The sequence below is a fragment of the Aethalodelphis obliquidens genome, unplaced genomic scaffold, assembly GCF_003676395.1.
Source record: "Aethalodelphis obliquidens isolate GAN/ISIS:26980383/991018 unplaced genomic scaffold, ASM367639v1 scaffold1, whole genome shotgun sequence".
Lineage (NCBI taxonomy): Eukaryota > Metazoa > Chordata > Mammalia > Artiodactyla > Delphinidae > Aethalodelphis > Aethalodelphis obliquidens.
The window spans coordinates 76,914,767-76,927,122 of record NW_020837945.1 but is presented as its reverse complement, the minus strand read 5'-3'; positions in this window follow the sequence as shown (position 1 = coordinate 76,927,122).

The following is a 12,356-nucleotide window of genomic DNA, read 5'->3' as shown; positions in this document are numbered from 1 at the left end:
TATACACGAATGATGAAATATCTGAAAGAGAAATTAAGGAAACACTCCCATTTACCACTGCAACAAAAGGAATAAAATACCTAGGCGTAAACCTACCTAAGGAGGTAAAAGAACTATACTTAGAAAACTAGAAGACACTGATGAAGGAAATCAAAGATGACACAAACAGATGGAGAGATATACCATGTTCTTGGATTGGAAGAATCAGTACTGTGAAAATGACTATACCACCCAAAGCAATCTACAGATTCAATGCAATCCCTATCAAACTACCAATGGCATTTTTCACAGAACTAGAACAAAAAACTTCACAGTTTGTATGGAAACATAAAAGACCCAGAATAGCCAAAGCAATCTTGAGAATGAAAAATGGAGCTGGATGAATCAGGCTCCTGGACTTCAGACTATACTACAAAGCTACAGTATTCAAGACAGTATGGTACTGGCACAAAAACAGAAATATAGATCAGTGCAACAGGATAGAAAGCCCAGAGTTAAACCCATGCACATATGGTTACCTTACTTTTGATAAAGGATGCAAGAATATACAATAGAGAAAAGACAACCTCTTCAATAAGTAGTGCTGGGAAAACTGGACAGCTATATGTAAAAGAATGAAATTAGAACATTCCCTAACACCATACACAAAAATAAACTCAAAATGATTAAAAACCTAAATATAAGGCCAGACACTATAAAATTCTTAGAGGAAAACATAGGCAGAACACTCTATGACATAAATCACAGCAAGATCCTTTTTTAGCCACCTCCTAGAGAAATGGAAATTTAAAAAAAATGGACTTAATGAAACTTAAAAGTTTTGCATAGCAAAGGAAACCATAAACAAGATGAAAAGACAACACTCAGAATGGGAGAAAATATTTGCAAATGAAGCAACTGACAAAGGATTAATCTCCAAAATGTACAGGCAGCTCATGCAGCTCAATATGAAAAAAACAATCTAATCCAAAAATGGGCAGAAGATCTAAACAGACATTTCTCCAAAGAAGATATACAGATTTCCAACAAACCCATGAAAGAATGCTCAACATCACTTATCATTAGAGAAATGCAAATCAAAACTACAATGAGGTATCACCTCACACCAGTCAGAATGGCCATCAACAAACAATCTACAAACAATAAATGCTGGAGAGTGTGTGGAGAAAAGGGAACCCTCTTGCACTCTTGGTGGGAATGTAAATTGATACAACCATTATGGAGAACAGTATGGAGGTTCCTTAAAAAACTAACAATAGAACTACCATACGACCCAGCAATCCCACTACTGGGCATATACCCTGAGACAACCATAATTCAAAAAGAGCTATGTACCACAATGTTCATTACAGGTCTATTTACAATAGCCAGGACATGGAAGCAACCTAAGTGTCCATTGACAGAAAAATGGATAAAGAAGATGTGGCACATTTATACAATGGAATATTAGCCATAAAAAGAAATGAAATTGAGTTATTTGTAGTGAGGTGGATGGACCTAGAGTCTGTCATACAGAGTGAATAAGTCAGAAATTTGAAAACAAATACCATATGTTAACACATATATATATACAATCTAAAAAAAAAAGGTTCTGAAGAACCTAGGGGCAGGAAAAGAATCAACATGCAGACGTAGAGAATGGACCTGAGGACACGGGAAGTAGGAAGGGTAAGCTGGGGCGAAGTGAGAGAGTGGCATGGACATGTATACACTACTAAATGTAAAATAGATAGCTAGTGAGAAGCAGCCACATAGCACAGGGAGATCACCTCTGTTCTTTGTGACCACCTAGAGTGGTGGGATAGGGAGGGTGGGAGGCAAAGGTAAGAGGGAGGAGATATGGTGATATATGTATATGTATAGCTGATTCAGTTTTTTATAAAGCAGAAACTAACACACCATTGTAAAAATTATAGTCCAATAAAGATGTTTATATATATATATATATATATATATATATATATATATATATATATATATATATAGCAACTGACCACTTCTTTCCAGTCCACTTGTGAATATTATGTCTTGCCTAGATTACTGTGATAACCGTTAACTATTCTTCCTATATGTATATTTGTTCACATCCAGTCCATTTTCATCATAATAGCCAGAGTGATCGTTATAAAATATTGTTGGGACTTACAACTTGTCTGCTTCCTGCAATAGTCTCCTATTTAAATTTCACTCAAAATAGGGATAGTCCTATATAGGGGGAGTACAGGTTATCCCAAAACTGAAAAGCAACTTCATAAGAAAAAACTAGAAATTTTGTATCTACTACGTCTATATTAACAAATTCCATTCCCTTTTACTCCCTCAAAAAAAGTGTTTACAGTTGAAAGAGTAGTTTCTTACATCTTTTAATACCATTCATGAAATGGCAACTTTCCACCAAGAAAACAGAAGTATTCAAACTAACTTTTAGGTTTGATTTTTAAAATTTGGGTCTCAAATCTGTTGGTTTCACTTAATAGGAAAGATACTGTGGAACATATTATGCACTGTTATTGCCAAAGAAGGAAATTCCTGAACGACCTGTAAGATTTTCTTTTGGTTTAAATAAGCTATTACTCATATTCTCTCCTCTAGTGAAATCTACTGTACTTCTCACTTACACCAGTATCTCTCAGTAGTAGTTTATAATTACATTTATTGAACACTTACTATAGGTCCTGAGCTGCCTTACATACATAATTTAATGTAATTCTTACATCACTGTAAAGCAGATTTTATTATTAACTGTTTTACAGGTGAGAAACTAATGATACGAGCAGTTAAGTAAATTGTATTGGCACAATGTCAGATATCTGCTAAATAGCAGAACTGGGATTTGAACTCAGGCTTGAGGCCATATTCTTTCCATTAGCCATACTGCATTTAATTCATTGATTGAAATTATTTACCATTAAATTTCTTCTTCACATTAAGTTGCCTTCCTGTAACTAACATTGGTTAATCCTGGGTGTCTTTTCCAGAGAAATGGATCTTCTTGTAAATTTTATAACAGTTCTTGTTATATCATACTGATGAATTAATTTATTTATCATTATGAAATAACCCTCTTTAACCATTGTAATTTTCCATGATCTGAAGTCCACTTTATTTGACGATGATGGAGCCACTCTAGCTTTCTTCTTGTTTCTTTACTTTTGTTTTATTGAGGCTAAATTCACATCGTATAAAGTTAACCATTTTAAAGTGTACAACTCAGTGTCCTTTAGTACATTTCCAGTAGTGTACAACTATCACCTCTATGTGGTTCCAAATCATTTTAATCACCCTGAAATAAAACCCCAAGCCCCATAAGCCATCTCCCCAGTTTCCTCCAGCCCCTGGAAACCACCAATCTGCTTTCTGTCTCTAAGGATGTATCTATTATGGATATTTCATATAAACAGAATAACACAAAAAATATAATGTACCTTTTGTGTTTGACTTCTTTCACATGGCATAATGTTTTTGATGTTCATCCATGTTGTAGTAACTTTCAGTACTTTGTTCCTTTTTAATGAATAAATAATATTCCTCTTGCATATATAACACATTGTCTTCATCCATTCAACGATTGATGGACATTTGGGTTGTCTCCACTTTTTGACTATTGTGAATAACGCTACTGTAAACATTATGTACAATTATTTGAGGACCTGTTTTCAGTTATTTATAGTATATACCTTAGAAAAGAATTGGTGCATCATGTGGTAATTCTATGTTTAATTTTTGAGATACCACTGGACTATCTACCATAGTGGCTGTCTTCTTATTTCTTCACATAGTCTATCTTCTTCAGTCTTTTTTCTTTAAATCTACATCTATGGTTTTAAAATGCCTTTTTGATTTTTTATTTTGGAGAAAGCATATAGTTGAGTCATGCTTTTGAAAATATGGTTTAACTTTTTCTGCTCTTAATTCAAATGTTTATACCATCTACAGTAATTCAATTATCAATACATTTGCTGAAAATCTATTCATTTTCATCAGTCTTTATTATTTCTGTGCTTTATTTTTGTTTCTATTGCACTTGCCTTCAAGTTCATTATATTTATTTGGTAGATTCTAATTTACTTTTAATTTATTCCAGTGAATTTTGGTTTCAGATATTATATTTATTGTTCAGATCTGAAATTTTGTTTTCTTCTTGTATATCTTTTCTTTCTTTCCTTATTATGTTCATGCTTTTATTTTAATGCATGAATGTAATTGTAATAACTGATTAAGTCCTTGCCTGCTAATTCCATCATTTCTACTATATTGGGGCTGTTTCAATTGAGTCATTTTTTCTGACCAAGAGTCACATTTTCCTGTTTTTGGCATACTTAGTAATTTTTTATTAGATACTGGACATTGTGTATTTCATGTTGTTGAGTGTCAGGATTTTGTTGTTTTCTTTAAAATGGTTCTAATAGGGAGTTAAATTACTTGAGATTAAGTTTGATACTTTTGAGGCTGGGTCTTAAATTTTATCATGACAGTTATAGAGTAGCCTTTGCCAAGATAATAATTTAGCTACTCTACACTAATAATTCAGAAGTACTTACCCAACTGGGGTCTCTACTGGATGCCTCTAGTGATCAACAAAGATGCTTCATTCAGGAAGGTGGAAATTTGAATAATTTCCACCCCTTTGAAAACTCTTGGAACCGTTTACTCACAGCTTCCTTGTCCTCTATTTTCCAACATTGTAGAGACTCACTCAAGCAAGGCATGTACATCTTAATAAGAATAGAGAACCTGATTAGATTTCTAAAACCCTTTGGAATATATCCCTCCTTTCCATAACTCTGCCCTGCAAATTTCAGTTATTTCAAACTTACTGATTTCTGATCTGTGCATTCTCAAGTCAGTGGTACTACTGCACTTTTCATGGAATTTCCCTTTGTGATGGTTAAATTCACATGTCAACTTAGTTGTGTTAGTGCCCAAGTATGTAGTCAAACATTATTGTGGATGTTTCTGTAAGGGTGTTTTTAGATGAGATTAACTTGTTTTTTGGACTACTATTATTTTTAATAAACATTCTGCCCCCAGAAATGCATAGCCTCCTCCATTATCATCCCTTACCAGAGTGGTACATATGTTACAACGGATGAACCTACATTGGCATATCATAGTCCATAGTTTATCTTAGGGCTCACTATTTGTATAATACATTCCATGGGTCTGGAAAAATGTATATTGACATGTATTCACCATTTAGGATTATACGGAGTAATATCAATGCCCTAAAATTTATCCATGCTCTGCTTACTTATCCCTCCCTCACCCAGCCCCTGACAACTACTGATTTTTTTTTTTTTTTTTTTGCTTTATGTGGGCCTCTCACTGTTGTGGCCTCTCCCATTGCGGAGCACAGGCTCCGGACGCTCAGGCTCAGCAGCCATGGCTCACGGGCCTAGCCGCTCTGCGGCATGTGGGATCTTCCCAGACCGGAGCACGAACCCGTGTTCCCTGCATCGGCAGGCGGACTCTCAACCACTGTGCCACCAGGGAAGCCCCAACTACTAATCTTTTTAATGCATCCATAGTTTTGCCTTTTCCAGAATATCATATAATTATTAATCACACAGTACATAGCTTTTTCAATTTTTTTTTTTCATTTAGCAATATGCATTTCAGGTTCCTCCATGTTTTTACATGGTTTAGTAGATTATTCTTTTATAGTGCTGAAAAATATTCCATTGTCTGGATGCACCACAGTTTATTTATCCATTCACCTACTGAAGAACCCCTTGGTTACTTCCAGTTTTGGCAATTATGTATAAGCTTCTATAAACATTCCTGTACAGGTTTTTGTATGGACAAGTTATTAACTTCTTTAGGGAGATACCAATGAGGGCAATTGTTGGGCTGTATGGTAAGAAAATGTTTAGTTTTGTAGGAATCTGCCAAACTGTCTTCCAAAGTAGCTGTACTAATTTGTATTCCCACCATCAATGAATGAAAGTACCTGTTGCTCCATATCCTTACCCACATTTGGTGTTGTCAGTGACTTGCAGTTTGGTCACTCTAATAGGCATGTAGTGGTATCTCGTTGTTTAAATTTGCATTTCATTGATGATATGAGATACGGAGCATCTTTTCATATGCTTATTTGTCCTCTGCATACCTTCTTTGGTGAGATGTTTGTTAAGGTCTTCGGCCCATTTTTTAATCAAGTTGTTTGTTTTCTTACTGTTGAGTTTTAAGAGTTCTTTGCATATTTTGGACAACAGTACTTTATCACATATGTCTTTTGCAGATATTTTCTTCCGGTCTATGTCTTGCCTTTTCATTCTCTTTGCACTGTCTTTCACAGTACAGAAATATTTAATTTTAATGAAGTCAAGCTCATCAGTTCTTTTACTGATCATGCCTTGGATGTGGTATCTAAGAAGACATTGCCAAAAGCAAAGTCATCTAGATTTTCTCCTATTTGTCTTCTAGTTTATAGTTTTATGTTGAAATTAACTTTTAAATGGTGGACTCATAGTAAAGAAGATAGTGCTTTATAATGTTAGTAGGCCTCATCTAATCAGTTGAAAGCCTGGGTTAAACAAGACTGGAGCAGATGGCCTTCAGAATTGAACTGCAACATTGGCTGTGCCCTGATTCTCCAGCCTACAGATATTGATAAATCTCTTTCTCTATGCATATAAACATGCTACTGCTTCTATTTCTCTGAAGAATCCTAACTAATACACTGTTCCTACTTTATGACCTGGAATATGTCTCCAGGAAGAAAGTTTGTGTGACACAGCGCTCACCTTTGTTTGTTTTCTTTCTCTCAGAGAAAATAGTTCTGTGCTGTTTGTTGTCCAATATTTAAAAACTGAATTTTAAATATTTTGTTCAATTTTTAATTTTTTTAAGGTGTGAAGGTTAAATTCAGTCCCTGTTCCTTCATTGAGGCAGAACTTAAAGTCCAATGAAGGTATTTAAATAGGAAACTCGATTTCCATGCTCCTTATAAACACTTATTTCCCTCTTCTCTCAATATTTAAATATTAATCCTTTTCTCGATTTGTCTGTTAATAAGATGTGACTGTTTTTTATTTAATTTGAGGTAATACATAAACATTTGTTTAAAGTCAAATCAACATGAGTTCAAATGATGTTTCCACCACACACTAAGTGCTATGAACACTTCATGTACTTTGTAAGAGCTTTTATTTCCTCACCTGACAACTGTGGATAATAACTGCTTCACAGACTTATTGGACATAAAGCACCTGGACACTATGTACACTCAGTAATTGTTAGTATATTAGCACATATTTATGAGAAGTTCCCCACTCTTCTCCTCCATCCAAATGGACATAGGAAGTTAAGCCATTTGTATTCCAAGTTTATGTTTTCAAGCCATATTCATTCTAGGGGTAGATACCTGGTGGTTATAAAATTTAAAGCTCAGAAATTTCATGTAGAAACCATGTTTCCTACCATAAATACCAGAGACAAGAAGAAAGAGAGACAGACAGAGAGAATTCCCAAGATGGGAAAATATTTCTAATAAATACTCAATTCCTTGGATTCACTTGTTCCTAAGGCTCAGATATCAACTGCATTCTACCCCATGATTTCTGAGACAACTTACTACCCTTACAATAAATGTTTATGGCTAAAGTTAGATTAAATTTGGTTTTTGGACTTTGAAACCCAAAGAGTCCTTAATAATAGTATTTATCACTTCTTCAACCTTGATTTTCTTTGTTGCCTTGGGAATTTTGACTCATGTATTTCCCCTTTGTAATAACCCAGGTTATGATTCACTTGTTTACTCTGTAATATTGTGTAACATATGATGGGAGATAGATTTTCTACAAAATATATTGAGTTTTTAAAATGGTTTGCAATGTAGAAGTCAGCATAATTATAAAGTGATCAGCAAAACTGTGCCTCAGATAAATATATTTTATAAGTCTTCCAATGTCCCCGCTTATACTGTTTCTTGTAATTCTAACTCTTTAATTATAAATGACTTTATAGTCCAGCTTTTTGCAGGGAGAAAATAATGAAATATGAATCTTGTTCACAAAATGTAAATGTATTCAGAACTTAACAATCAGCATAAAATATGTAAATACCGAACAGGTTTCCAATGTAACAAAAAATGTAACGGAGATATGCCTCAATTATACCTAAATAAATATTGCACAGAGTACTGCTCGACATTAATTCATGTCATGATATCTTATCATAATAATAGAAAGGCCCAGGGAACATTTTTGGTATATGATGAAGTATCTTCAGGAAAGACCCAAACTGGATTACACAGACTCAAACATCTAGAAAGAACATAAAGAGAATATCTGATCCAGAATCCTGCTTTCAAGTGTTATCATCAGCCTTTATTTTACACATGGGTAACTTTGACCTAAAAATATAAAAGGTTGTGGTCAAGGTCACACTGTTTTTTCAAAAAGAAGTCATGACAAGAATCTATTTTTCATCTATTCATTCATTTATTCATTCAGTTATCTATATGGCAAATAACAGTGCAGTGAGTGCTTGTGTGCTAGTCACTCTGGTATTTGCCAAAGATAAATGGTAAATTAACCAGACAGATTAATTTAACCAATGGGCCTAATAATTTTTATTTTTTAAAAAACACAATTCTTCCACATATATTATTTTCAAAGAATGTATTTATTTATTTATAATGGACATAGATTCTTATTTTAATCAATAGATTATAACTCATTATTATTCCTTAATTTAATGCACAAAGTTTCACAGATTTGCTCAGTGAGAGCCTTTTAATACTGAATTTTGTGTCCTTTTGTCTTACAATCATGATTATTAAGGAATTTCTGGCATAGCATATTGTTCCAGGATTATTCTGAATATTTCTAGACTCAGCTCTAGAATTAGGCATTTCTCCAAGGAGCCTTGGTTCTTTTTAGTGGAAAATAATTTTTAGGAACCAAGATCTGGGTGATACTAGGTGTACTCATTTTTAGGTGTCTCCTGATATGATGCATTGACACAGATCCAACATCAAATCTGTGGTATTTTTGTCAAAATGCACTTGATTCCAATGATGAAAAAACATCTGAAAAGCCCAAACTGAGAGACATTTAACAAAATAAATTACTCACATTCTTCAAAAAATGTTAAGTCAATGAAAGATAAAGAAAGACTGAGGAAATATAGTATGTAAAGGAAAACTAAAAAAAACAAAAGCAAAAAAAATGATAACTAAATGTAACTTGTGGTCATGAATTAGATCCTGTTACAGAAAAATATATAAATAAATAAGTACACAACTATTTAAGTGTAGTTGTGATTTCTGCTAACAAGAAAGAGTATGAGATGCAACGCTCTAATTATATTAATAAGGAAGTGAAAATGTATGATAAAGGAAATGTAGTTTACTAAAAGGAATTTCCTAGCAGTTTGGTATGATATACTAAATAACAGTATATATAGACACAAGGAGATGGACAGGAGTTCAATTCCTAGCCTTATCAAATTATCAAGTCACAGCCTCCTCATTTTTGAGTGAGTCACTTACAGTCACTTTCATTAATTATGTGATAATTATGTGAAAATGTTTTAAAAACTTTAATGCATTTTACAAATAATAATCATTGTTAAACCTAGAATAATTTAGACCTTTTTTGTTTCTTTCTTTGACTTAATCCTGGTATCCTAGGGCCGCAGCTCACAATATTACCCAGTCTTTTCCCCCAAAAGCAACTGCAAAATACCTTCTTCATTACTTTTTTGCTCTACAAAGCTTACATTATTTTCTGTATTTCATGACATAAACGACAAGCAAATTGATGGCAAGAAGTATGTCTTCATTATCTTCATCTCTTCCCCCTAAAAACCTCAATATCTGGAACAAAGGGTGGACTCAGTAGTATTTGCTGAGTGAATGAATGGTTATGGATAGGTGGAAACACCACTGTATTAGGTGTCCAAATATCTCACTATATTATCTTAGAAAGTCAACATATCACTCTGATTTCTACATTCTCATCTATAAAATCAAAACAATATCTGCCTTAAATGGCTCTTTGTTGTTGAGGTATAGTTGTTTTACAATGTTGTATTAATTTTTACTGTACAACAAAGTGGAGTTCCCTGTGGTATACAGCAGGTTCTTATTAATCTATTTTATACATATTAGTGTATATATGTCAATCCCAATATCCCAATTCATCTTACAGCCCCTTTCCCGCCTTGGCATCCATATGTTTGTTCTCTATAACTGTGTCTCTATTTCTGCCTTGCAAACAGGTTCATATGTACCATTTTTCTAGATTTCACATATATGCATTAATATATAATATTTGTTTTTCCCTTTCTGACTTACTTCACTTTGTATGACAGTCTGTAGGTCCATCCACATTTCTACAAATGACCCCATTTCATTCCTTTTTATGGCTGAGTAATATTCCATTGTATATATTACCACATCTTCTTTATCCATTCATCAGTTGATGGGCATTTAGGTTGCTTCCATGACCTGGCTATTGTAAATAGTGCCACAATGAACATTGGGATGCATGTGTCTTTTTGAGTTATGTTTTTTTCTGGGTATATGCCCAGTAGTGGGATTGCTGGGTCATATGGTAGTTCTATTTTTAGTTTTTCAAGGAGGAAAAAACTAAAAATAGAACTTGCTTTTCCATGCTGTTCTCCATAGTGGCTGTATCAATTTACATTCCCACCAACAGTGCAAGAGGATTCCCTTTTCTCCATACCCTCTCCAGCATTTGTTGCTTGCAGATTTTCTGATGATGACCGTTCTCACTGGTGTGAGGTAATATCTCATTGTAGATTTGACTTGCATTTCTCTAATAAATAGTGATGTTGAGCAGCTTTTTATGTGCCTCTTGGCCATTTGTATGTCTTTTTTGGAGAAATGTCCATTTAGGTCTTCTGCCCATTTTTTGATTGGGTTGTTCATTTTTTAAATATTGAACTGCATGAGCTGTTTATATATTTTGGAGATTAATCATTTGTCTGTTGCTTCCTTTGCAAATATTTTCTCCCATTCTGAGTGCTGCCTTTTTGTCTTGTTTATAGTTTCCATGGCTGTGCAAAAACTTTTGTTTCATTATGTCCCATGTGTTTTGTTTTTATTTCTATTACTCTAAGAAATGAGTCAAAAAACATCTTGCTGTGATTTATGTCACAGAGTGTTCTGCCTATGTTTTACTCCAAGAGTTTGATAGTTTCTGATCTTACATTTAAGTTTTTAATCCATTTTGAGTTTTATTTTTGTGTATGGTGTTAGAGAGGGTTCTAATTTCATTCTTTTACGTGTAGCTGTCCAGTTTTCTCAGCACCACTGATTGAAGAGACTGTCTTTTCTCCACTGTATATCTTCGCCTACTTTGTCATAGATTAGTTAACCATAGGTACGTGGGTTAATCTCTGGGCTTTCTATCCTGTTCCACTGATGTATATTTCTGTTTTTGTGCCAGTACCATACTGTTCTGATTACTGTAGCTTTGTAGTATATTCTGAAGTTAGGGAGTCTGATTCCTCCAGCTCCATTTTTTTCCTTCAAAATTTCTTTTGCTATTTGGGGTCTTTTGTGTCACCATACAAATTTTAAGATTTTTTTGTTCTAGTTCTGTAAAATACGCCATTGTTAATTTGATAGGGATTACATTGAATCTGTAGATTGTTTTTGGGTAATATAGTCATTTTCACAATATTCATTCTTCCAATCCAAGAGCATGGTACATCTCTCCATCTGTTTGTGTCATCTCTGATTTCTTTCATCAGTGTCTTATAGTTTTCTAAGTACAGGTCTTTTACCTCCTCAGGTAGGTTTATTCCTAGGTTTTTTATTCTTTTTGTTGCAGTGGTGAATGGGATTGTTTCCTTAATTTCTCTTTTTGATCTTTCATTGTTAGTGTATAGGAAAGCAAGAGATTTCTGTCTATTAATTTGTATCCTGCTACTTTACCAAAATCATTGATTAGCTTTAGTAGTTTTCTGGTGGCATCTTTAGGATTCTCTATGTATAGTATCATGTCATCTGCAAACAGTCACAGTTTTACTTCTGCTTTTCCTATTTGGATTCCTTTTATTTCTTTTTCTTCTCTGATTGCTGTGGCTGAAACTTCCAAAACTATGCTGAATAATAGTGGTGAGAGTGGGCAATCTTGTCTTGCTCCTGATCTTAGTGGAAACAGTTTCAGTTTTTCACCATTGAGAGCAATGTTGGCTGTGGGTTTGTCATATATGGCCTTTATTATGCTGAGGTAGGCTCCCTCTATGGCTACTTTCTGGAGGGGTTTTATCATAAATAGGTGTTGAATTTTGGAGAAAGTTTTTCCTACATCTATTGAGATGATCATAGGGCTTTTATTCTTCATTTTGTTAATGTGGTGTATCACATTGATTGATTT